The following is a 26,720-nucleotide window of genomic DNA, read 5'->3' on the forward strand; positions in this document are numbered from 1 at the left end:
CTCTAAGGCTGCTTTCCAGCCACAACAGCAGAGCTGAGTAGTTGACATCAGGACTGTATGGCCCATGAGGCCCCCAAATTGCTATCTGGCTTCCACTGAAAAAAAAAAATTTGCTAATCCCTGAGTAGGCTATTGTGAGAATTTTTTTAAAAAGATTTTATTTATTCATGAGAAACAGAGAGAGAGAGAGAGGCGGAGACACAGGCAGAGGGAGAAGCAGGCTCCATGCAGGGAGCCCGAGCAGGACTCGATCCCAGGACCCCAGGATCAGGCCCTGGGCTGAAGGCAGTGCTAAACCGCTGGGCCACCCGGGCTGCCCTATTGTGAGAATTAAATGAATTGACATATATAAACACCTTAGAAGAGTGCTTAGGAATAATATACACTCCATGGATATTGACTGCTATTATCATTTTTTTTAGTGTTTCCAATATGCCAGGTACTGGAATGTGTGGTTTATGAGGTGGTTTATGTACATTGTCCTCTTCTGTCCCCAGGTCCCCATCTTGGTTACTTTTTAGTAGGTGATGAAGCTTGGAGATGTTGAATAACTTTATTGCACCAGTTAATTTGAGCCCGAGTCTCTCTACCTTTTACCAGTCGCCCTCTGATTCCTTCATCTCCCCTAGTTTTGGGGAACCACTAATCTACTTTCTGTCTCTGCTGTCTATTTGAAGCCCTTATTTTAATAAGCCCTCCAGGAGATTCTGATGCTCACTGAAGTTTAAGAAGCCCTGGAGTAGAACAGTCATTCATAACCCCGGTTGAACATTAGGATCCACTGGGGGGCTTTTAAAAAGTGTCCATTGCCCCCACCCGTCCTTCCAGATATTCTGATATAACTAGCTGAGGGTGGAGCTTAGACATCAGTGATTATTTAAAGCTCCTTGGGAAATTCTAATGTGCGGTAGGTGTTGCCAGCTAATAGATTAGCATAAGTGGGTATTAATTAGCATCATTAGCCAATATTACTCTAAAGTAGCAGCTGTCCCCCAATAACTCCAGCGTGTAGCTAGAGTTGAGAAACCGCTGCTCTCAATTGCCCCCTCTTCATCTTGTGCTTTCTAAGGGAGCTTGCACACTGTTTAGCATTTTTCCAGGCTTGGGCACAGAATATTGGGAACTTTTCCATTTAAAATGGCCCCGGGGAGCAGTCCTGACTATCATGTGGGCATTTTCAGATTCCAATTCCTGTTTCATACTAACTGCAGTTAGTGGAATTGAGGCCAGGGTTTGTAAATGAAGTTTTATTGGAACACAGATAAGCCCATGTGTTTATATTATCTAAAGCTGCTTTCCAACTACAACAGCAGAACTGAGTAGTTGAGATCAGGACTGTATGGCCCATTTGCACAAAGAGGCAAATATTAACTAATGATTAATTTTGGACTAATGTAGCCAAGATGATGGAAAATTCTAGATTCAAATTGCTGAATGATTTTGCGAGAAGAACCAATCTAGGGGATCCCTGGATGGCTCAGCGGTTTAGTGCCTGCCTTCGACCCAGGGCATGGTCCTGGAGTCCTGGGATCTAGTCCCACATCGGGCTCCCTGCAATGGAGCCTGCTTCTCCCTCTGCCTGTGTCTCTGCCTCTCTCTGTGTCTCTCATGAATAAATTAAAAAAATCTTAAAAAAAAAAAAGGAACCAATCTACTGGAATTATTTTGGAGTCTTTCATACAGAATTGAATGGCTAATGGACAGTTATAAAATAGGCACTAAAATCCAAATGAGTTTCTTTCCCTTCTGTGAGCGTTCAGGCTGGATGGCTTCAAGTTCATTTGCCATAATCACCAGTCTCCTCATCAAAAGGGTAGTGGTTGGATTTGTGTCTGATTTCTCCTAATCACTAATCTGGGATCTGACTTCTGGGATATTTATTTTCCCTCTCACCCAAACATGACCCCACACTCAAATTCACAGGATGTCCCCCTCCCCGACCCCTAAGGACAGAGGTGACATTCAGGAAGGCTTTCTGAGGAAGGAAGCATTTTCATGTGGAGCAGGACATCTGCTCCTCCTTTCTCTGGCTCAGGGCTGGCATATTCTTTGCTTTAGATGTAGTCATCCTAATGTTGGAGGCTGTGTTCTCTTGGAGTTGTCTATAATTTAAGGCCCACTTAGCTTCCCTTGGAGCAGGCTCAGTTGGTTGCAAACTGAAGACCCAAGAATGGTCACTCATGACAGGGCGTGGGGTGACCTCCTTCCTCCTTTTAATACCTTCCACATGGCTCTGGTCCCCATCCTCTTGGACCCTGCTCTTGACTGAGTCAGCTCGTGTCCCAGCCCAGCAACTCTCCCTCTGTTGTCTTTACCATTCTCATCTCTTTCTCCCTTCAAGTCTTTATAACCTTGAAGTTATGGAATTTGTTTCTTTTGAACAGTTTCGTTGATTGGGAACTTAGTTCTATTCTAAGTTCTTTGATGGAGAGACTGTGTTGTTTAATCATCCTCAGTGGGAGTCGTTACCTTTGAGAATCCTCGTGGGGTGATTTTTGGATTTGCTATTATCAGGGGCCCTACAACGATTTGTCTGAGGTTAGTTTGTTGTTACTATTTATCTGAGATTTCTGCAAACTGTTACACTCCACGCTTAGACATGATATAGGATTGGGGTTTGGACCCTTCATGGGTACCCCATTAACACTGATGGCTTGGTCTAGGTTCCCATTGCCTGGACTGTATGCTTAAATTAGTAAATATTTTGCTGTTTATTATTTCAATAAAAATTTTAAGTTCTTATTCATAGTCAGGGACAGTATTTCTCAGCTCAGGCTTTATTACAGTGAATATGGTTTTTGGTTCTATCTTAAACCCTAGCCTAGATTCCAGCCCCTACCAGGGAACTAGATCCTGAACCCTAATCTTTATTGTTTTGAGCTCAAGTCTGGATTAAAATTTTCAAAGAGGTGTTATTTTCAGTTCTATTTTTCAGTTTAATGCTTGATTTTAAGATAGTTGTGGTTTCATATGCAGTTATAAGAACTAGTACTGAGAGATCCCATGTACCCTTGACTCAGTCTTCCCCAATGGTAACATCTTGCAAAATTACTGTACAATATCATAGCCAACATTTTGACATTGATATAGTCAAGATGCTCCACATTTCCATGACAAACAAGTCCTCATGCTGACCTTTTATTTTTATTTTTTTTAAAGATTTTATTCATTTATTCATCTCTCATGAATAAATGACACAAAGAGAGGCTGAGACATAGGCAGAGGAAGAAGCCTCTCTCCCTGGAGGGAGCCTGATACTCGACTCGATCCCAGGACCCCGGGATCATGACCTGAGCCAAAGGCCACTGAGCCACTCACGTGCCTCATCATGCTGATCTTTTATAGACACACCCATTTCCTTCCTGCCCTCAGCCCCTCCTTCTGTGTATGTTTTATGTTTAAGTAATGATCCATTTTGAATTAATTTTTGTGTAAGATATGAGGCTTAGGTAGAGGTTCATTTGAACTCTCTCTTTTTTTCTTGTTGCCTATGGATGTCCAGTTGTTCCAGCACCATTTTTTTTTTAAAGGCTACCTTCCTTCCATTGAATTGCTTCTATACTTGTCAAAAATCACTTAGACGTATTTTTGTGAGTCTGTTTCTGAGTTTTATGTTCTATTCCACTAGTAGAATCTTTATTACTATAGCTATATAATTAGTGTGGAAATCAAGTAGACTGATTCCTACCATTTTATGTTTTTCAAAATTGTTTTAGTAATTCTAGTTCCTTTGCCTTTCCATATAAGTTTTAGAATAATCTGACCACAAAAATTTGCTGAGATTTTGGTAGGAATTTTATTAAACCTATATATAAATTTGGAGAATTGACATTTGTTTAGTACAATCCATGAACATGGTAGGTCTCTCCCATTTCTTCCCATGAGACCTATCCAGGTTGACTGATGGGACTGAAAGGTCCATGATGCTTGGTTTTCCCTCCTTCCCAAGGTGAGAATTCTATAGATCCTTGGGAAGAAGTTTCACTCTGATGGCATTTCTCACCAGAAATTCTCCCAGTCTTTATCTTTGTATGTATCACCCATTAGGTGGGCTATTCTTGTGGGCCCACAGGCCTTCCCACCTATCAATTCGTTAGTGTGATTTGAGAATGAGGCTATGAAATGGACTCAATAATTGCCTTGTATTTTTTTCTAATTTACTTTTATGAGTCAGAGAATTTATTTGGGGAAAAATTAGTGAAACAATTTTTGCAAATTTGTTTGCTTGGTTTGTTCACTCATATTTATTCTTGAAGTATTCTGTTTTGGAGAGTGTTCTGATTCTAAATTAGTCTGGTAGAATGATAGCAATTTCTTCTGTCTCCCCCGCTGCTGAAAGATGGGGCCCAGTGGCATGGCTGCATTTTATTCTTAGGTGAGACTTAGCTCAGTGATTCAGAGCAGGCTTGGAGTAGAGTCTGCTCTGATGTAACTTACATTTTTATGCCTCATTAGTATGATTTATTATTTCTTTTTGGTCTGAAGAATTCCAGTGCCTTTTCCCCTTTTTATAGATTTTTAAGTGTGCAAGCTGTCTCAAAAGCTGTAGCAAGAACCTTCATTTCAGTGACTGCCTTAACCCTTTACATGCCCCTTACATACTATTCCTACATGAAAGAGATGGATAATCCCATTAGTCAGCCCTGCTTATCTCACACTGTTGTAGATAACAGCTTCAAATACTTTAGAAAAGTATCTAGTTCTCTTATTGGTTTAGTAGGAGTAGCTGAATCTCTTTACTCACATTGTTGGGACACCTCATTAAAACGGCTCTTGTCAAGGCATCAGTGAAGTTCGTGTTGCCAGGGGGTGCCTCTCTGGTTTCCTTGTACTTGTGTTTCAGCACCATGTGGCACAATTCCTTTTTTAAAGTAGTTTTGTCTCTTGGTTTAAGTGACACCACAATTATCATGATTTTACTCTTACCTGCCGCTCTGAGAGTTCTATGTCAGCATCCTTTGCTCCTTTCCATATCTTTAATTATTAGAGTGTCCTGGGGCTTTATGGATCCTTCTTCTTTAACTTCAACCTCTTATTAGGTGATCCTGATCAGTCCCAAATGCTGTCTACTTATCTGTCAGCCTGTGTGTCCATCCATCCATTTGTTTACTCATCATCTATCATTATTATCTATCATCTATCTAATCATCAATTTGTATAATTATCTGTCTTTTGTGTCTATCTATTGGTCTATTATCTATCTATCTATCATCTGCCTATCATCTATATCATCTGCCTCTGTCTCTGTATATGTATGTGAGTAACAACTAAATGTAGTATCTAACTCTGATATTCCCTTGGAACTCCAGCTCTTTGCCATTTCCACATGTACGCCTAATAAGAATCTCAAATTTGACATGTTCAAAGCAATACTCTTGATTCCCTCCTTCTGCTGTCTTTCCCATCATTCTACATGTCAACTCCATTCTTCCAGTTGCCAGGCCAAAACCCATGGAATTATCCTATTATTGACTCATCTCTTTCTCTCACGCTCTGTATTTATTCTTATCAACAAATCTTGTCAGTTCTTCCATCAAAATATGTGCAGAATCTACCACTCTTGTCACTTCCAAAGCTGACACCCTAGTCCGGTCTTTCTCAACAATGGTAGTTTTGACCTATAGGAGATATTTGGTAATGTCTGGAGATATTTTTGGTTGTCACAACTGGGGAAGGGGAGATTGCTTCTGGCTTCCAGTGAGTAGAGGCCAAGGATGTTGGAAACTTTCTACAGTGCACAGAACGGACCTCCACAGCAAAAGATTATATGGTACAAAATGTCAACAGTTTCGAGGTTGAGAAACTCTGCCCTAGTTCTAGTCACTATCCTGCCTCTTCTGGACCATGACATTGACCTCCTGGGTGTCCTCCACTTCCTGTGTTAATTCCCTGCAAGCCTTTTCTCACAGTGGCCAGACTGGACTTTTAAACACATTTAGAGAGCAGTGCACTCTGCTGCTTAAAATCTCTACTTATTTCCCATCGCAGTAGGATAAAATCCAAATGTCTTGTCCTGGCTTCCAGACTCACTACCCTGCCCTGCTCACTGCCCACCTCTCTGCCCTCCTTCCCCATCACCTTGCCCTCCTGCTTCATATTCCATCACACTGACCTCTCTGTTTTCCAAATGTATCAAGCACATTCTGGCCTCATCGCCTTTGCATTCATGTTCCCTCTGCCTAGAACACTCTTCCCTCAAATTTCTACTAACTGCTGCTTCTCATCTCTCAGATCTCAACTTATCATCTTTCCTGACCAATCTAAAGTAGATGCCTCCAGTGTTCCATCACATTGTCTATATTATTTTTAAAAAGAACCAACAATACCTGATATTTTCTTTTCTTTTTTGCCTAACTTTTCTTTCCCTCACCCCATCTTGTTCATCATGTTTAGCTCTGTTCCTTAGTAAACCTTCAATAAATAGTGGTTGAAGGGATGAATGTTTTATTTCGGCATTTAGGCTTTTACTGCCCTATGTTCCCCTAGAACTTCCCAGGCTGGGGGTTCACAATATTATGTTTCCTCAACCACCCAAACAATGGCTCAAATGCCACCTATTGGCTTCTAGAATGCAGTCTGCTTAAATGGTCCCTGAATCCCTTCTGGTGGGTTCCCAGGGCACTGGCTCCTCACCATGGCAGTGTGATGTTGCTCTGCAATGTGGCCTTTCTGGGTTCATCACTCTAAGAACACTGTGACTGCTATCATCCTGTTGACTTTGGGAAGGGGACACTGCTATTAACTTTGCTGATCTCTTCTCAGCCTGGGTCAGGCCTTTTCTTAGTTCTGCAAAGCACATCAGATTCCAAACTGTAATTTTCAGTCAGACTTTTTTAGAAAGTTTGCATACAAAAGAAGGAAGGTACAATACACATAATCACCTGAAACTTCTCTTCACCTTGGCTGTGCTGAGTCTAGGCTGAGCTCCAAGAGGGACTCCAAGCACCTGGCCTTTGGATCTACAGCAAGGATCTCCCCACTGGTCATCTCCCTGCTAAGGGGTGCCCTGAAACATAATTCTCTACTGAGTTCTGGGCCCAGTCACGAGGCTTCTGAGAAAGGAGGAAAATTTCCCCACCCCACACTCAGGCCCATCTTTGTTTCTAGTCCTTCTTTCAGGTGTTTCTTGCGAGGAATATCTATGCATCTGAGGGGTAACCCCAACCTAAAGCAACTGGGCTGCACAGGGCAGTTTGTGCTTTGCCAACTCCACAAAAATACCCGGTCAAGGGGCTGGAATCCAGCTCAGGTTCTGCCAACTGAACCAAATCCTAGCTTCAGGAGGAAAAGGAGGCTTTTATAATCCCATTACCCAAAGTGAAGCATCTTTTTGTAATTTGTCTACTTAGATGGGTGCCTTTTAAAATATATCTGTCTGAAAGGGACACCATTTAAAATGTCATCTGTCTCCCTTGTACAACTTCTTGCAGTCTGCACGAATGTGTGCTACTACAATAATCACGGAGTCGCTTACTCATAGGATTTGGGCTCGCTCTGTGGCCCCCAGGTAACAGCCACATGAAGACACAGTCATCCATTATTAGCATGTTTCTCAAAGCTTGAGCTACTCAGTTTCATACAGCAGTATGGAGAAGTGGGGTGTGTATTTGCATTAATAACAGATCCTTCTACGTTGAGCTCTTGAGAGTCTTGGTCAATACTTTTTTCCCCAATCTCTTCTTCAATTCAAGGTGAAGAACCAGTCTGTGCCTATTTCCTGAAACTAATAGGCTCTTTGCTTCTGATTTCCCATGAACAACTGCTTGAGCTGGAACAAGGGAGGAGGCTTTCTCAAGAAGAGCCAGTTACATAAATGCTCAGATCCTACTGAGATGTGCAGAGAAAACCATTTCTACCCAATAACCATGTTTGAAGGCATCCCTCTGTTTCCTTGTTTAACTATCTTTACATTGAGGTGGAGAGAGTTTTAATTTTTGTCATCAGAACAAATGGAAAGTATGTTTGAAAAAGAAATTTAATCTCAGGATGCAGGACAGTATGAAGCCTTGGTGTGGTCTTCCAGCCTCCAACTAGCAAGATCTCAGTTTTTGCCAAGATATGCTGTTATATCATTTTAACTCTTTAAACTTTGTTAGGTTCTAATTTCTAAAAATACAAGAATTGAGTGTTTTCTGTGTTTTTCTGTGCAAATGCTAAAAATGAGATTAGTGGCATTTAAAACTCTATGCTCTATGATGGCGCCTACATTGAGAGAGGAGAGAGGAGTGCTTCATGGCACATTACTCTCTCAAGTGCAGTTCAGTTCTTGGCCCAGATGGAAAGTTCTGTGGGTTCTTTTCCATAGAATCAAAGAATGTAACCATTTCTGCCCTCTTGTTCTTGAACTCCGGCTGAAGCCTGGGGTGATGTAGCCAAGGAATGAAATGCATTGGCAGAACTGTGTGGGAAAACTTTCCCAGCATGGCTTCTTGCCTTACTTCCTGATCTGGAACTTCGTAGCTCGTTTGCAGAAAATAGTCATTTGAGTTGTGGGATGCCTGTGTCTCAGTGTTTGTTGTTCCTCGCCAGGAGGGATGGAAAGAAATGCTCTGTGTATCCCCTAACTCTGCTCCCAGGCTGAGGAACTCCCCGTGACCCCTGACCTTTGGGGTTGCCTGGTCAGACCCATGCTTACTTTGACTTGAGACCTTGGAACAGAGCCTCTGGCTGGCGGGAGATTCCTCTCCTCAACTATAGGTGCTTTGTGTTACAGGCTCATAAATATGAGTGTTGCTTTTTCCCTCCTCCTTCTTTGCCATCTTTCTGCTTCCTTTTCAGTTCATCCAGTCCGTCTTGTGAGTTCCCAGCATGATGGATTGGAATGAGAGAACTGAAGAAACTGTATTTAAAACAGCAACATTCTTTCCTTTGCTAGGTCTTGAATCAGGGGCCTTCTCTATGAACCAAGCACAGGTCAGCAGAAGGATTGGCCCTCATCTTATGGGAGATGAGAGGCCAGATGCTCTGTTTGTTACTGGGTTGATTACTTGGCTTATGAATCCACACAAATGCACCTAGAGATGTGTTACTTCTGTCCCCCATATATCTCTTCTCTGAAGACTTTGTTTAGCATCTCATTTCTGTTTTCATTACAGAGACTGAAGATGAGATGTCCAGATTTTCCTACTTGATATTCATATATTAACATTTCTCTTCTTTTTGATCCAGTATGAATTGTACATCCAAGGGAACCTAAATATTAGCTTTCAGCAAGCTTTAGTTCCTTTCAAAAATGCCTCCATTGATTAACAGATATTAATAAGAATTTTGGAAGATGAGAAAACAGGAGGCCTGGTTCTGCTTGGTTGTTAGAGATGATCATCAGTGTGACATAACTGATTTGTTTTTGACCAGACAACCTATGTCAGAGAGAGATTATAGCGAGGTCTGTGGAGACTTGTCATATTTTTCATACAGAGTAATCCCACTGGATCTGGGAGAGGAATTGGGCTCAAGTCTTAGCTCAGTACTTACCAATGATGTGACCTTAGTTGAGACCCTTTTGTCTTTTTGGGTCTGTCATTTGAGTGGATTGGATCCTTGTTACTAAATGTGTGGCCCATGGCACATCAGCATGAGCATCACCTGGGAGCTTGTTAGTAATGCAGATCTTCAGATCCTACCCTGATTTGCTGAATCACAATCCACATTTTAACAAAATTCCTAGGTAATTTGTATGTCTATTAAAATTTGACAGGCATTGGCCCACCAAACCCAGGGATACCAGTTCTCTGAGTTCTCCCTTTTATATATTGCATCCTTTTGGCAAATTGTTGGTCTGAATGCCTAATGATAAACAGTAGGAGGGATGCTGCTGTTCTAATCAATGTTGATGGATAGAAGGGTGGAAGAGCTGATTCAAAAAAAGACTTTGGTACATGAGACCTTGGGAGCCAAATAAGATGGGTTACGGTGGCCAGATGTACTCACTGTCATCCTTTGCTGCTCTTCTGTCCTCCTTTGTGTTTTATTATGTTAGAACTCTTCTCCTTGGCATAGACAGCTCTTACCAAGACAAATTCCAGTTGTTCTTATGGTCGTTAGTCTTATCTCCGGTGAGTATGCTAAGCAATAATTTTTTGTTTTGGTGTCTTCATCTAAGTTGTTGAGAACAGATAGGCTTTCCTGGCCCTCCAAAGACTAGGACAGACATTAACAACTGATAATGTTTAGACTTTCATTCCTACTCCCAAAGGGATGGAGCCTTGCTGTTGCTAAGTTTGGGTTAAGAACGAAGAAACCTTGATGTTTATAAATATTCCCTTAAGAGATTGTAAGTGTGGACTCTTCCAAGATGTTTGGGAAAGTCTAGGAATAAAAGGCAAAGCAAGAATGAGGCTTTCCTCTCAGTTCTAGGAGGACACTGTGCAGAGAGGGCCACGTAGGACTGTGCACCCCACAGACGACAGGAATAGGAGATGCAGCCTCTGCTTCTGGGCCAGACCACCTTACTTCCATTAAGTTCTTCATCCTTGACTAAATACATTAGGGTTTTAGAGAAGATGTGCATAAGTTTCTCTGTTTCTCCAGAAACCATTTGGTAATGTCACAGTTGTCCTGTTTGCATTCTTCATTGATTATACATGGTTATTTGCTCTTAAGGCTTTTCAAAGAGTCAAGCACTGAAAATCTTCCTCTAAACAAATACATTTAAAAATATATGATCTTCTGAGATTTCCTAATGGTGTATGTTGTTGGATTTGCTTATTTCCCTCCTTGAGGTCTTTCAGGCTTTGATTTAAACAGAGTGACTTGGTGGGGGGGGGGGGGGGGCCTTGGTGGCTCAGTCCATTAAGCATCCCACTCCTGATTTTGGCTCAGGTCATGATCTCAGGGTTGTGAGAAAGAGCCCCAGAGTCAGGCTCCACACTTGGGATTCTCTCTTTCCTTCTCCCTCTGCCCCCTGCCCCTGCCCTCTCTCTTTCTCTCTTTCATGAAATACAATAAAGTAAAATAAAATAAAATAGTGGCTTTCATACCCCAATGCATCCTATATCAGATCTACTGTCTCTAACTCAGCCTCGTTCCCACTTATACATTCCATCAGGGTTCAGCAGTGAAATTGGCTGGGAGGGCAATAAGCTATTCTGAGAAACAGATTTGTCAAAATGATACATTTTCATACTAAGTGGTCCCATTTGATGTCACTGATTTCCTTCATCACCAATCCGCCCTGCCCTCACCACCACCACCCCGTTGATAGACATTTTTCTCTGAAAATGTTTTCCTCACTTGATTTCTGCTTTGGTTTTAAGGAATGACTCACACAATTTAAAAATGCACAACTTCCATGGTACCTGACTGGAATTATCAGATATTCCATCTTTCTTCCAAGCAGGCTTCCTTTCTTGCCATTTTGGTTTTTTGTTTATTCTTCTTTTAGGTTTGCAATTGATTTTTCTTTTTCTGATCCTCCAACAATCTCAGCTTATCTCTGATGACTGATCCTCACCCCCCCACAATTTGTGAGTTTTCTGGGCTTTTTCTTTGGCTTTCCTTCCCTTTCTGTGCACTTGCTGTATTTTACTTATTTTTATTATGTTTTGTTTTTTAGCAGTTCTGCAGCAGGAACACATGAAGTTGAGCAGTTAGCTAAAACGAGGCTTATTGACTTATATAGCCTATAAGTTATTTAACTTATATAATTTTATATTTTCTATATTTTACAATATATATTATATATTAGTTGTGAATTATTTGATTTATGTAGTTTACGTAAGTTATATATAATACATAGTATATATTAAATTAAATTAATTATATTTAATTGTATCTCATATATCATATTGAATTATATTTCTTTTTTTTTTCTTTTCTTTTTAATTTTATTTATTTATTCATGAGAGACACAGAGAGAGGCAGAGACAGAAGCAGGCTCTATGCAGGGAGCTCAATGTGGGACTCAATCCTGGGACTCCAGGATCACGCTCTGGGCCAAAGGCAGGCACCAAACCACTGAGCTACCCAGGAGCCCCTTTTTTTTATTTTAAAAGAAAAAGTTTTTAAAAATGAGTGACATATCTTATCATATCAAGAATTTAGAGTAAGAATAGCAAATGATGGGATGAGCACTGGGTGTCATACTATATGTTGGCAAATTGAACTCCAATAAAAAATATACAAAGAAGGAAAAAAAATATACAAAGAAGGGAAAAAAATAGCAAATGATTCCAAATGAAGGTAGAAGTAGGAAAATAATGACAAGAGTAGGTACCATGAAAATAAAGAAAAAATAGAGAAAGGTCAATAAATAAAAAAATGATCAGTTTTGTAAATAATGGTCCCTTTTATAAATTGTAGCCACCACTGCCAAGAAGAGAGATAGATATGGGAAAGAAGCACATATCAGCATTATCAGGACACCATCACATCCTACAGACTTTATTATTTTATTTTATTATTATTTTTTTATTGGAATTCAATTTGCCAACATATAGCATAACACCCAGTGGCGGTGGGATGAGCACTGGGTGATATTTCTTTTTTTCGAGAGAGAGCGAGGGTGCAGCCTAGAGTGAGCCAGGGTGTGTGCAGAGGGAAAGGGGGAGACAGAATCTTAAACAGGCTCCATGCCCATCATGGAGCCGGAGGAGGACCTTGATCTCATGACCCTGAGATCATAACTTGAGCCAAAATCTAGAGTCAAATGCTGGACCAAATGAGCCACCCAGTCATCTCAGTTATATATCTTATCTTGGGTCACCTGGCTGGCACAGCTGGAAGAGCATGCAGCTCCTAATTTTGGGGTTTTGAGTTTGAGCCCCAGGTTGGGGGTAGAGATTACTTAAATGAATACATAAACTTAAAAAGATATTTCTTATCTCCTTCCCAACCTCTGTGTAGCTTCATAGAGAAAGAATAGTGGAAATAGACTGTCCACAGCAGAGCTTCCAGATACGATATAGTTTATTGGAGATAGAGGAGCTGACCCTGTGTGTGTGTGTGCGTGTGTGCGTGTATGTGTTAGGTGTGGGAAGGGGGAGCTAGCTAATACGGAAGAAGTCCTCAGGAGGGTTTTTTTTTCTGAAGCTGTGTTGCAGAAGAAATGGCTGAAATCACAGTTATAATGATAGTTAAATGTGTCAAAAAAATTCCTTGACCCTCATTCATTTGAAATTGCATTTGGACCAGAGGACACATCTGAGCTTGGATGATGGATGGGAGGCAACCAGCCAGTATTCTTTTCTCTTTGGAAGGTTGTGATGGCAGGAGCCATGGCAAATGACCAGGAAATAATTTGAGATCCACTGATAAGTGCTTTACATCCTTTCTCTGGAAAGGATTTGCTCTTTTACTAGTTAATTCTATTTACGTTAAACTGTTTGTTTATTTATTTATTTATTTATTTTAAAAGATTTTATTTATTTATTCATGAGAGACACAGAGAGAGAGAAGCAGAGACACAGACAGAGGGAGAAGCAGGCTCCATGCAGGGAGCCCGATGTGGGACTCCATCCTGGGTCTCCAGGATCAGGCCCTGAGCCAAAGGCAGACCCCTTAACTGCTGAGCCACCCAGGCATCCCATACATTAAACTGGTTTAATAGAGAGATGCAAGTTTGGCAAACAGGCTTTTCTTCCTTTTTATTCTAATCCCTTGGCTAGTCCACTGATAATTAGGGTTTTATTAATTAAAAGCATTGGACCTGGAGTCCAGAGACCTGTGCTGATCTGACTGCTCCTAGCTAGCAGGAGCGCTAAGGCAAGTCCCTTCACACCTGCAGTCTCAGCTTCCTGGTCTGAGAAACAAAGGGTGAAAAGTTTCTACTATCTCATCAAACTCAGGCACTCTGACCACGTGACCGATGGGGCCAAGGCATTGGATTGTCATGTAAGAACGTGTACAAAACCAGGATGATGATGATGGTGCTGCTGCTGCTGGTGGTGATGATGACATGGCTAGGTAAAAACCTGTCCTTGAAAATTGAATCTGAAAAATTAAAATGTCAAAATGTGAGAGTGAGAAATTGTGTTCTAGGCCGAGTGGCCGGGTGGGTGCTGACATCTTCTGTGCTTGGAAATGGATGGGTAGCAGAAGGAGGATGTTGATATGAGAGCTTTTCTTGTGATTATTTTTCCTGGAGGTTTCCCGAGGTTATCGCGATGAGAGGCATATAGTATTTAGAGCCTGGTTGGCTCTTGAGTTAGATAGATTTTGGTCTTTACCTCTGTAACTTTGGGCAAGGTACCTGAGATTGTAATATGTGGCTAATCTAACAATACGTTTTTTATTGGTTGGCCGTGAGGATTAAATGAAATATAGATTATGTAACACTGTCTTGCACAGAGAAAATGTTCAAGAAATTATAGCCATTTCTATTATCGTTACTATTATTATTAATGTTACTGTTACAATTGCAGAAAACTAGAAGATTCAGTCCTCCAGAAAATGGCTTTTCCAGTGTTCAAGTAAATAATTTTGCATATTCACATTTATCGGCAGTGCCCTAGAATTAACATATACTTTGTCATTCATCATTTAGTCTTTGGACAAAATAAGTTAATGTTTTCAATTATTTTTTTCTTAAACATATATTTTTACCTTAAGTTTGGCCGTTTAAAGTTTTCACTCTCTGCCCACCTATACTTTTATTATGGATCCAGGGGGAAAAAAAATCTAGGGCACAAGTCACCATAGGAGAGGACCCGAGATTTTCCTCTCCACTTAGAATGTTTTTAAGCGGGTAATACATTCACATGCTGCAACATTTAAAAGAATCGGAACATTAAAAGAATTGGGATAATTTGCCCAAACATTTAAAATCGGAAGGTTTATGATGCAACCTCTGCCTCTCAGAGCCTCCCAATTCACCTTCTCAGAACAACTGCTCTGCTCAGCCCTCAGGAGGTATTATTAAAGACTGTTTTTGTGCATGACAATATATGTATATGTAACAAAAACTAACCATTTTAGGGGATCCCTGGGTGGCTCAGCGGTGTAGTGCCTGCCTTTGTCCCAGGGCGCGATCCTGGAGTCCCGGGATCGAGTCCCCCATCGGGCTCCTGGCATGGAGCCTGCTTCTCCCTCTGCCTGTGTCTCTGCCTCTCTCTCTCTCTCTCTCTCTCTCTCTGTGTGTGTGTGTCCATCATGAATAAATAAATAAAATCTTTTAAAAAAAACACTAACCATTTTAAAGTGTGACGTTCAGAGGCATGAAGTACATTTGCATTCTTGGGCAACCATCACCACCGTCCAGCTCCAGAACTTTTTCAGCTTTCCAAATTCTGAACCCACTAAACAGTAACTCACCATTCTCTTCTTCCCCTCAGCTCCTGGCAATCTCCATTTCACTTTATGTCTCCATATATATGACCTCTCTAGGTACCTCATATGAATGAAATCATACCGTATTTGTTCTTTTGTGACTGGCTGATTTCAATTAGTGTGGTACCTTCATGGTTCAACCATGTTGTAGCATGTGCCAGTTTCCTTTTCTAGCCCCTCAGGTTTTATGGAGGTACATTTGAGATGCAAGAACCCTGTACATAATTAATATATACAGTTTGATGAGTTTGGATTTATGTAGATACTCGTGTTACCGTTACCACAATCCAGGTAATAAACTTGCCCATCACCTCCAAAAGTTTCCTTGTGTCCTCTTTTCTTTCTCTCATTTTTAAAAAAGATTTTATTTATTTATTCATGAGAGACACACACAGAGAGAGGGAGGCAGAGACACAGACAGAGGGAGAAGCAGGCTCCTGCAGGGAGCCCGATGTGGGACTCGATCCCAGGACCTCAGGATCACAACCTGAGCCAAAGGTAGACACTCAACCACTGAGCCACCCACGTGCCCCTAGATGCTTCTTATAAGAGGAGTCCTATAGCATTTGTCCTTCTGTGACTGAACTATATCGCTGAGCATAATGTCTTCCAGCCCCATCCATGTTGTCATTGTCACAAATGGTTAGAATTACCTTCTTTTTTAAGGCTCTGTAATAGTCCATGGTATTTCACATTTTCTTTATCCATTTATTTATTGATGGACATTGGATTATTTCCATGTTTTGACTTTTGTGAGTAACGTTGCGATGGACATGGGAGCGCAGATAGCTCTTTGAGATCCTGATTTCAGTTCTGTTGGATGTTTACCCAGAAGCAGGATTACAAGATGACATGGTAGTTCTATTCTTAGATTTTTTTTAGGAACCTCTAAATTGTTTTCCAAAGCAGCTGTACTATTTTATACTCTCTCTAACAATGTTTGGGGGCTCCAATTTCTCCACATCCTCACCAATGATTGTTAACTTTTAATTTTTTAAATAATACTATCTTAACAGATATGATGTCTCATTGTGGTTTTGATTTGGATTTCCCTGATGACTAATGATGTTGTTCATATACTTGTTGGCCATTTGTATTTTTCCTTTTGAGGCTGAATGATATCAATTATTGTTAATCTAGATAATTGATTATTATGATATATAATAATGTACATAGTATATATTATTAATAATAATATATAGAATAGTATGTAATAATCTCCTCTTTCTAATTAATTATCCAGTCTTAAGTAGGAAAGAAATTTTAAGTGTAGACTTTAAAAATTTCAGCATCTGTGTGGAGAACAGACCTTGTGAATGTAAATTAGAATTCCCAGACCAGAGCTATGGCCTTGGTGGCACAGTAGGACTAAGCTCTGAGCTTGGAGGAAGATGATCTGCGTTCCAAGTCCTCCTGGGACTATAGCTTGCTTCATTCGGGGAGATGGTTTTGACAGCTAGGTATAATAAATGACTCCTTGACTGCTCCCCATAGGTCCTCCATGCATTATGTTAATGTCCACATTGGTAATATTCCACAGCAAGTGCTTAGATGAAGTGCAAATGCCAGCGTCTGACTGCTACCATTAATAAGTGTCCACTATGTAAGAATGCTGTCACTGTGCCTCACTGTTGGGATTAGATATTAGATGGCTAACTGCAAGCATATAATAGAGGTATTGGTAGGCACTAAGAATGCTATAGAACTGTATAAAAGAAGGACCCAATGATGTGTGTGGGATTTGGGAGGGTTTAAAAAAAAGATTTTATTTATTTATTCATGAGAGAGACAGAGACATAGGCAGAGGGAGAAACAGGCTCCATACAGGGAGCCCGATGTGGGACTCGATCCTGGGACTCCAGGATCACGCCCTGGGCAGAAGGCAGGCACTAAAGTACTGAGCCAGCCAGGCGTCCTGGGAGGCTTTTTTTGAGAAGATAATTTTTTATCTGAACTTGGAGGACAAACAGGAGAAAAGGCTGGAAGAGAGCATTTCTGGGCATGCGTGTGGGCCTGTGAGCAAGAAGGGGCAAAGGGAGCCTGTTGGAGAAATTACAAAAAAGTGGTGTGACCAGAGAGCAGAGAGAAAGTTAGTCTTTTTCCTCTTCCTAATTAATAAATAGTTTGGGGGAAGACTCCGAAACTCTGTGAGCATTGTCTTCCTCATAGATGTCCAATTTACTCATTCCCTTATTTATATGAATATGCCCATACTATATACATTTTTACAGAGTGTGATATATCATTATTTTTTTGTGATGCCAAGTGATCTCAATTTGACCAGTGGGAGCCCTTCAGTCTGGGTTCTGGGTCCTTCTGACTTGTCTCATCATTGTTTGAGCACTGTTGTTTTCAGATACAATACAATGTTCTAAGTTCATCTTATATTTTCCCAGTCCTAGAACCAGTCATTCCTTCAGACTACTTTCACCTGGCTCCCTGCCCCGGCCCCACCGGCCTCCTGAAGAGTGGTATTTAAGCAAAACTCTAGGTACTAGAGGTGCTCATTGCTATTGGATGCTGCTATTCCAAGTCTTCTTACTAGAATGTGTCACATAAATTGAAGCACACAAGTACGCCTAGAGTTATCAGTCTCTGTATCTACATAGGAAATCATGAATCTACACCAATACCTTCAATTCCAGTCCAACACCACAGGATTCATTCTAGTTTTTTCTCTTTCCAAGTGGTAAACATATCTTCTCTGACAATGACAAAATCGGTCACCATGACTGTTAGTATATTTTCCCATTGGGTCACACCCCCTGTCTATAACCTGTGCCCCATTGCTATCATTACTACAACCACCTCTTCTCTTGTGTGGATGCCCTTCTCACCTCAAATGGGCTTCCTGTTCCATGCTGGCTCCCCCCAGAAGCCTCATGTGACTGCTTTTGTCATCTTGCTTAGGTTCTGACCCTCATGGCAGGCCATGGGGCTTTGATTCTCTAGCTAGGCTGTTGCCCTGTGGGGTTGTCAGAGCTCAGAAACTAGCACTGCAATCCAGCATTGCTTTTGCCTTCTTTGCATCCTGGGTTCTGTTATCCTGCATCACACCTTCTCCCTCTGCAGACATCTTTGCACTCTACTCAAGCACTGATGTTCTGCTCTGCTCCACCTGTGTTCCCTGAACCCCGACATCACTGCTCCAACCCTGCACAGATGCCTATTGCATTCTGACCTACTCAAGGGCTTTATAACTGAATTGTTCAGGAAGAGAAGAGAGTAGGGAGGGGGAAGGACACCTCATCTGTAATTTGACCATCTGTGTCTTGGTGATCACCAAATGCCCTTCCAGTTCAGGTATTCTGTGATTCCATCAGGGTTGATGACAGATTCTCAGCTCTGCTTTGGTAGTTCTTTCATGCCTACCATGTCTAGCTCTGCCTTTGGTAGCTGTCCTTGCCTTTGCTTCCTGCCTTTGTGTTCACACCTGCTGCCCTGGCTCTGGAAGTCATGCCCACTTTGCTGATGTCCTGGAGTCTTCTGTCCTTGTATGGGCTATCTGCAGGGCCTCTGCCCTAACTGTTAGGCGGCTTAGCTAGAGAGGCTGCCCCAGTGGTTGGCACCATGCCTGCTTCCTATTTCACTATGTTTTTCCAGCTGCCTGTGGAGTTTTCTCAATAGTTCTTTATGGAACATTGTGGATATTAAGTAAACTTTATGCTAGTTTCAGTGTGAAAAGGTCTGTTTAAGAGTTGCAGTGTGGATGACTCCTGTTTTGAATTATTTTTGCTATGAAAAGCTTTTATGGGACTGTGACTTAAACTTTTGTTAACCCTCCCTTTGTGGATAGGCACCAGTCTGTAAGTTTATTTACATTGAAGTCATCCCCAAATTCTATGCTATTTTACCATTGATTCAACTGTATAATTTGAAATCTATTTCTAAGAAAAGCATCTTTTACATTTATGTAAGCACTGAAAAGAAAGAATGTGAGTCAGTAAAGGGAGCAGAGGCATGATTGGAAATGCCACCAGCAAAACACATTTCACTTTTGTACATAGAATTACCAAGGATTTTCTCTCTGTGAGTCATAGATGAACATTCCTAATTACTTGTTAGGCTTATATATCTAGATGTCCCAACAAAGTAAAATCATAATTTTTTTGTTCTGGAGATTGAGAAGGCATTGCTGAGACATAGTAAGGAGAAAAGACTGAGTCTTATGTGATGTGTTGTTAATACCGTTCATTCAGGTATCCAGGTGCTCCAGATCATGGAGTCAGAAAAGAGATGGTGTAGGGGGAAAACAAAGAGTTGTCAGGATCTGTGTATCATGGTGAGCATGATGAACAGTGGTATGGGGAGGGCAGAAACCATAATGTGTTACATTGAAGAGTGCAGAGAAAGAAATTAAGTTCAAAATGTGGACAGTTCTTTTTGAAGGAAAGAAAATTTCAGGTCAATGAATAAGGAGAAACACAAGATTATGTATGAGTTGACTTTTTCTTTTTTGTAAGTTGGGAGAGACTTGAGAGGAGCCATGGGGAACCAGAGGTTAACCCTACAGAGACAGGACAGTCATTCAAACAAGGACCCTGAGGAAGTAAGAATGTCCAAGACCCAGAGCACAGTGAGAAGACTTCAAATGGATAGGATGTTTTGAAAGGATGTGACTTTCTTTTTTTTTAATATCATATTTTTTCTGATTTTATTCATTTATTTTTTGTATATTTTTTTATTGGAGTTTGATTTGCCAACATATAGCTAACACCCAATGCTCATCCCATCAAGTGCCCCCCTCAGTGGCCATCACCCAGTCACCCCATTCCCCTGCTCACCTTCCTTTCTACCACCCCTTGTTCATTTCCCAGAGTTAGGTGTGTCTCATGGTCTGTCACCCTCTCTGATATCAGTGAGAATGGTGAAAATCAACAAGACAGGAAACAACAAATGTTGGAGAGGATGTGGAGAAAGGGGAACCCTCCTGCACTGTTGGTAGGAATGTGAACTGGTGCAGCCACTCTGGAAAAACGTGTGGAGGTTCCTCAAAGAGTTAAAAATAGACCTGCCCTAGACCCAGCAATTGCACTGTTGGGGATTTACCCCAAAGATGCAGATGCAATGAAACGCCGGGACACCTGCACCCCAATGTTTCTAGCAGCAATGTCCACAATAGCCAAACTGTGGAAGGAGCCTCGGTGGCCATCGAAAGATGAATGGATAAAGAAGATGTGGTCTGTGTATACAATGGAATATTCCTCAGCCATTAGAAACGACAAATACCCACCATTTGCTTCAACGTGGATGGAACTGGAGGGTATTATGCTGAGTGAAGTAAGTCAATCGGAGAAGGACAAACATTAAATGGTCTCATTCATTTGGGGAATATAAAAAAATATTGAAAGGGATTAAAGGGGAAAGGAGAGAAAATGAGTAGGATGTGACTTTCATAAAGATTTTTCAAGAATGTCTGTACTTCTGTACATTTTTTAGCAGAGAGAAAGCCAGGCCATAGAGGTCAGCGTGCACCCTGGGGTGTGCGGCACAGATGAGGGCTGTCTGATGTGGATCAGGGGTGTCCCATGTGGATCCGGATCCTTGGGCATGAACCTCAGGGTGTACTCTGTGAATCTGGGGTGTTTGCCATGGATCCCAGAGCATCTGTCGTGGCTCCGGGGTGTCTGGTGTGGTCCTGGGGCATCCTGGGTGAAGCTTGGGCATACGAGGTGGATCGAGGGCTTCTGACATGGTTCTGGGGTGACCAGCAATGATGCAGGGTGTACCTGACATGGATTCCAAGGCATCTGTGTGGATTGGGGACGTCTGGTGTGGATCTGGGACACTGGGCATGATTCTGGAACTTGTGATGTGCAATGGGGCGTCCAGTGTGGGACTGGGCATCTGGTGTGGATCTGGGGCGTTCGGGGTGGCTTCGGGGTGTGTGGCGTGGGCTTGGGCCAGCGCAGGTCCCTGATGCAGAAGCCGCGCTGCAGGTGTCCGAGACCCCTTCCTCCAAGCAGCAGGGCGCAGGTGCTCCGCACGTGGGCGGCTGCCTTCCTAAAGAACCCCCAGGGGGGCCCTCAGGCTGCTCCTCCGGCCATGCACCCCTCTCTCCCCAGTGGATCCTGTGCCTGCGGGAACAAGTGTCCTCATGGGGGCTGTCCTCTTGGGGCCGGACTGGTGCCCATGAGGCCGCTGCCGGCTGCTTCTCGTAGGTTCTGTGCAGCTGTGTGCTCACCGGGGAAGCTTGGGCACCAGGATGTCTGGGGGCGGGCAGAGGTCTTCCAGAACAAGGGCTTAGGGGGGAATCCCTAGGTGGCTCAGCAGTTTGGCACCTGCCTTTAGCCCAGGGTGCGATCCTGGAGTCCTGGGATCGAGTCCCGTGTTGGGCTCCCTGCGTGGAGCCTGCTTCTCCCTCTGCCTGTGTCTCTGCCCCCCGCCCCATCTCTCATGAATAAATAAATAAAATCTTAAAAAAAAAAAAACAAGGGCTTAGGGTACAGCAGGGCTGGGAGGCTGGATGCCTTTTGCTGGTACAAGGAGGATGGAAGTGAAGCGGGTGGAGATGCAGGGAAGCATGAGGTTGGAGAGCAGGAGGTGAAGGCAGCTCTAGCAGTGTCTGGAGCCTCTGAACCCTGGCCAGTACTGGCAAGGGCTGTGGGTATCATCCCCTGGCTGGGTAGTCTGGAGTTCAGGGTGAAAATCCAGGGCTGGTGTATGAGCCAAGAGACTGTGGGGGAGGTCAGCCTCAAAGACCAGGTGAACATGACTGGACTAGTCATGGAGGCAGCTCTGCTTAGCAGACATGGAAGGTTCTAGTCTCAGGGACGTCTGCGTTAGACCATGGGCCTTGGTAGCTGGGAGCCTGAGGCTGATACACTGGCTGGTTCAGAAACTGAGCAGAGGCTGAGTCTGCAAGCTGAAGATCATTCCTACCCCCGCTGGCTGGCCTTGGGGGTCTCAAGTGATAGAGGACCATGGCCGTAAATAAGGCTGCTGCACTCTTGGGGCTTTGGAAGAGAGCCCGGACACTGGTGCTCCTGCTATGATTCTTACTAAATTGAACTCTCAGCTGTGTGTGCCAGGCATTATAATAGGTGCCTTACTTTTTAATTTCATTTAACCTTCAGCCCAGTTCTATGAGATGGTACTGTTATGATCTCCACCCTTCAGAAGAAGAAACTGAGGCACAGGGAAGTTAAGTGAGTTGCTCAAGTTCCTGCTCGAGTAAGTGACTGAGCCATGACTAAATCCAGGCTGTTGGGTTCCTGATCTTGAGCTCTTAAAATGGCCTACTAACCATGGTCATTTCCAGGGTGGGATGAAGAAACTGAGGGGGGTGATGGGAAGCCTGCCCAACTCACAGCTGAGGGTGGGGAAGAAGGATTTGAACACAGGCAGTGGGGCCCTACAGCCCAAGCACTGTTGTTTTTACTTAAGTTCTTCTAAAGAGTGAGGCGAAGAAAGAAAGGAATAAAATAGGTTGTGCTAATATGAGTCCCGGACCTAGATCATGTTGTTTTTGTAAAGCCTTAGCAAAAATGCACATAAGCAATGCACACGCTTCCAGGGTGCTGATGCCTTCACTGGGCTTTGGCCTCTCGCTGCAAGTGGAGCCCACTTAGGCTTTGTCAAAGGAATGTCCATGGATGGGGAGTTGCCTAGAAAAACTCTTCTTTTCATCAGGATACATGTAGGAAAATAGCTTTAAATTCTTTAACTCTAAGGCCATCTTCATTTTGTAGTACCTATCCCTCCCCTAGCTGGTAATGAAAACACAGGAGAATTTTCTTTTTCCCATTTCATGAAACTACCAAGCACAATACTGTAGGTTATTTATAGCGAACCATAAATGGTAGGATGGACAAAAGTAGGGGAGCAGGGTTAAGTTATGTTGTTGTTGTTGCCTGTGTTTCAGTAAAAAAAACTCCTTATAACCTTTTTGTGTGAGCAAGAGGGTAGAGATAGGGATGGGAGAGCACGGAATTCACAGAAGGTGTTTTGAAGTGGCCAGATGGTCCAACCTAGGAGGTAAGAAGCTTGATCTTAGTGGGGACCAAGCAAGGACACCCCCCCACCCAGTTTAGCCTCCATCCCTGGGTGTGGAGTGCAGACCTCCATTCTCTTGTTCTGTCCCGAGGTGGGAGCTGGGGGAGTGGCAGCTTGGGATCAGGCTGGGAGAGAAGGTGGCTTGGGGTCTAGTAAAGAAAGGAAAGCGCTTTGCCTCAGTTATGTTTAGACTTGGGAAGAGCACTTGGGAATTTACACAATTGTAAAATGTGTAAGTAGCATGGAGCAAAATTCTGATCTAAACTGTGGTTAGTCCACAACCTCCCACATGGATTAGCCCAGAAAGGTCACTTGAAATTTGGGATAAAAGATCTCTCTGCTAATAAACAGCTCACACTTACATTCCCAGGCTCTGTTTTGGCTTTATCTTTACTAGAACCCTACAAGGTAGGTATCATCTCTTCCCATTTATAAGCAAGGAAACTGAGGCACACAATTAAGTGACTTTCTAAAGGAGGGGATTGAAGAAGCTTACTTTCTCTTCCTGTGGTCTTAATTTCATTCTTTTCTCTTTTCTTTTTTGTCTTTTCTTTTCTTGTCTTTTCTCTATTTTTTTTTTGGAGCAGCAAGCAGGACAGAGTTTATTTACTCTCCAAGGGAGGAGAGAGGTCACCTGTGGTCTTAATTTCAACACTGTTCTACTTTTTGAAAAAAAAAAAATCACAGAGGAGTTGAGTTTGAAAAGACTTGTTTTAGGCGCTTCCCTTTATAGATGAGGGAGGTTGGGCTCAGAGTTGAAATAGCATCTCAGATTAATTTCTGAGTTGGGACATTCAGAAACCAGTTGTTTTTCAGACAGAAAAAGGAAGTGAGGATACCTATGCTATCATTTCCAAGTGTTTTAGTCAATTGTGTAGCCTCAGGGCATGGGCACATTTTCTTTTAGGAAATGATGGGATGAGCACTAGGTCTTATGCTATATGTTGGGAAATTGAACTCCAATAAAACAAAACAAAACAAAACAAAGCAAAAAAGGAAATGACCAACCTTATCCTTCACTGAGCTCTTCCTTCTGTCTTTTCCCCTCCTGCACTCTGTCTCTTCATCCCCTCCCTCATCCCTCTCTCCATCTTTCCCACGCTCACTCTTTCTTGGTCTCAGCTCGCCTGTTACTTCCGTTTCTCTGATACTTTTATGTCCTACAGTTCTCATTGTTCTGCACGGAGCTTCCCTTTTCTTCCCTCTCCTTTTCCTCTAATACTATCATTTTCTCTTTTTAACTTTTTTCTCTTTTGTACTTTGACACCAATGAGTTCAGCCGTTGGGAAACTAGGAAACTGCAACTGACTTGGTTCTTGTGATGGAACATGTTTAGTTCTTTAAACTCTTAAAGATAACCCTGTTGCTTCATATTTTCTAAATTTGTATAGTCCTTGCTCATCCTGGAAGTCTAGACACCCATGTGAGTTCTTCTGAGGGAGGCATTGGGGGAATTTCAATGTGAGCTTTTCTGTGGCAATGTTGTAGAGAGTAATTACAATGCAATGTGGTTCCTCGTCATGGTTTTTACTTTTTTTTTTTTTTAATGATTCTTACTTAAAAAAAAAATAGGAGAGATGTTAAGCCTAACCACAAATACTGATCTAATTTTATTTTGATATTTTAATGTTCTAGGAAGTTAGTTTTCATATTGTACCCGTATTGCATGTAACTCTTACATTTTTAAAAAAATAGGCTGCACACCCACTTACTACCCTGAGATTAAGACCTGAGCTGAGATCTAGAGTCAGTGGCTTAACTGACCGAGCCACCCAGGTGCTCCACAATTTTTAAATTTCTTCAAAATAAGTTTTCGGAAAAGCAGGCCCTCCTCAGCAGGAAATCTGTTTCCCTGGTAAAAAAGTTACAAGTGAGGTTTCTTTCAATAATTAATTCTCAGCAGTGTGCTGTAGGAAGTGTTTACTGAGTGATGCTATTATTGAATCCAGCTATTCACTGCCCTTGACCTGTCTCCTTGGTTGCATTATTATCATTTTCCATGCATTTTTTAAAACTTTCTTTCACAGAATAATCATACCCTCCAAGAAGTACCAAGCAGGAAAGACACAGCAGATGCTGGGGAGGTAGTAGAAAGAGCTCTACCCAAGCCCAGGCATCCCATTCAGCTGGAAATAAAAGCATTCCCTGCCCCTCAGGGTTAGATTCCTACAAAAAGTGGATGCTTTTCAAGAATTTCTTGGTGGACCCACTTGGTCCATCATCAGAGGAATTTGTTTGTTCATGTGGGTGTAGTGAGCCTCTCTTATGATGATTTTCTTATGATACATATTTGTCCTAATACTGGGGAATTGTGGTCCCCCCTCCTCCTGCCCATCACCACACTTAGGTCCATCCATAGTCCTGTCTCCAAAGTACAGTTCAGGTCCTTTTCTTTTCTCCATGTCCACTGTCCCACTCTGGTCCAGGCCCCCCATCTCTTATGTAGTCTCATTCCTGTTTTTCTTACTGATCTATGATTCATTCTACGCAGAACAGCTAGAGTCACCTTTTAAGAACTTAAGTGGGGTCTTTCTGGCACACTGAAGGCCGTCCAGTGGTTACGCATTGTTTGTAGACTAAAACCCAGACTGCTCAAGAGGCTGGGCGTGACCTCTCCCTGCAGGCTCTGGTCTTCCCAGTCTACCTGCTGGTCCTCAAGGCTTAGCTACCCTGGCCTGCTTTAGATGTGTTTGGATGTCTCAAGCTCTTTCCTACCTGTGTAAGTGATGCTGTCTTTGGTCAGAACATTCTTTACCTGCATCCAGTTCCTTCTGGTCCTTCAGTTCTTTGTTCACTTATGATGTCCTCTGAGAGTCAGCCGAGCTCTCTAAGTCAGTGTCTGCCCCCCTGTATTATCTTCCATTCCATTCTTCCATTTTTCTCCTTCCTGGCACTTTGTTTAATTTGTGCTTCTGCATTGCCTTAAGCCCACATTGTCTGCATCTCCCAGAATGGAAGTTCACCCAGGAGCAGATTCCTTGTCTTGTTCACTCTTATTGTCTGTTATATCCTCAATACCTAGTGAATATTAAATATTGTTGAATGGAGTTGTTTCTAGCCTCCTACATTGTCCAGCTGACTATCCTCTCCTCCCAGAAATGTAATGTGCCACTCCTGTCTGGGTATTTGCATATTGAAGGAGGATTTTGGGAGAAGGCTGGCACCAACACAGGCAGTGAATCACCCATTGAGAATGTTAGAGTTTAGGGGAGGGACAATTTCTAGGGATGGAAGGGCTGCCTGGCTGCTTTCAAGCCCTTCCAAATTGGTACTACCTGCTCATCTAGGCTGGAGGAGTCTTCTTGTGGTTGGTGAACACCCTTCTCCCCCGACCCAACCAGACCACAGTGAGGATGGCTGCGTGGTTTCAGGATTCTGTGCTCACATTCTCTCAGCTTTCTCATCTGGGAGAGTGCTTTGTGATAATGTACTGTACTGAGGGTGTAGACCTCAAGAAAACA

The 26,720-nt window shown here is 42.5% G+C and overlaps 1 protein-coding gene across 1 annotated transcript in view; it reads left to right on the forward strand.

The window, feature by feature from the left end:
- The window catches only part of ADAMTS12 (ADAM metallopeptidase with thrombospondin type 1 motif 12), a 295,838-nt gene that overhangs the window by 9,830 nt on the left and 259,288 nt on the right, over window positions 1–26,720 (forward strand). The gene's annotated exons all lie outside the window — the stretch shown is intronic.

The sequence above is a fragment of the Vulpes vulpes genome, chromosome 4, assembly GCF_048418805.1.
Source record: "Vulpes vulpes isolate BD-2025 chromosome 4, VulVul3, whole genome shotgun sequence".
Lineage (NCBI taxonomy): Eukaryota > Metazoa > Chordata > Mammalia > Carnivora > Canidae > Vulpes > Vulpes vulpes.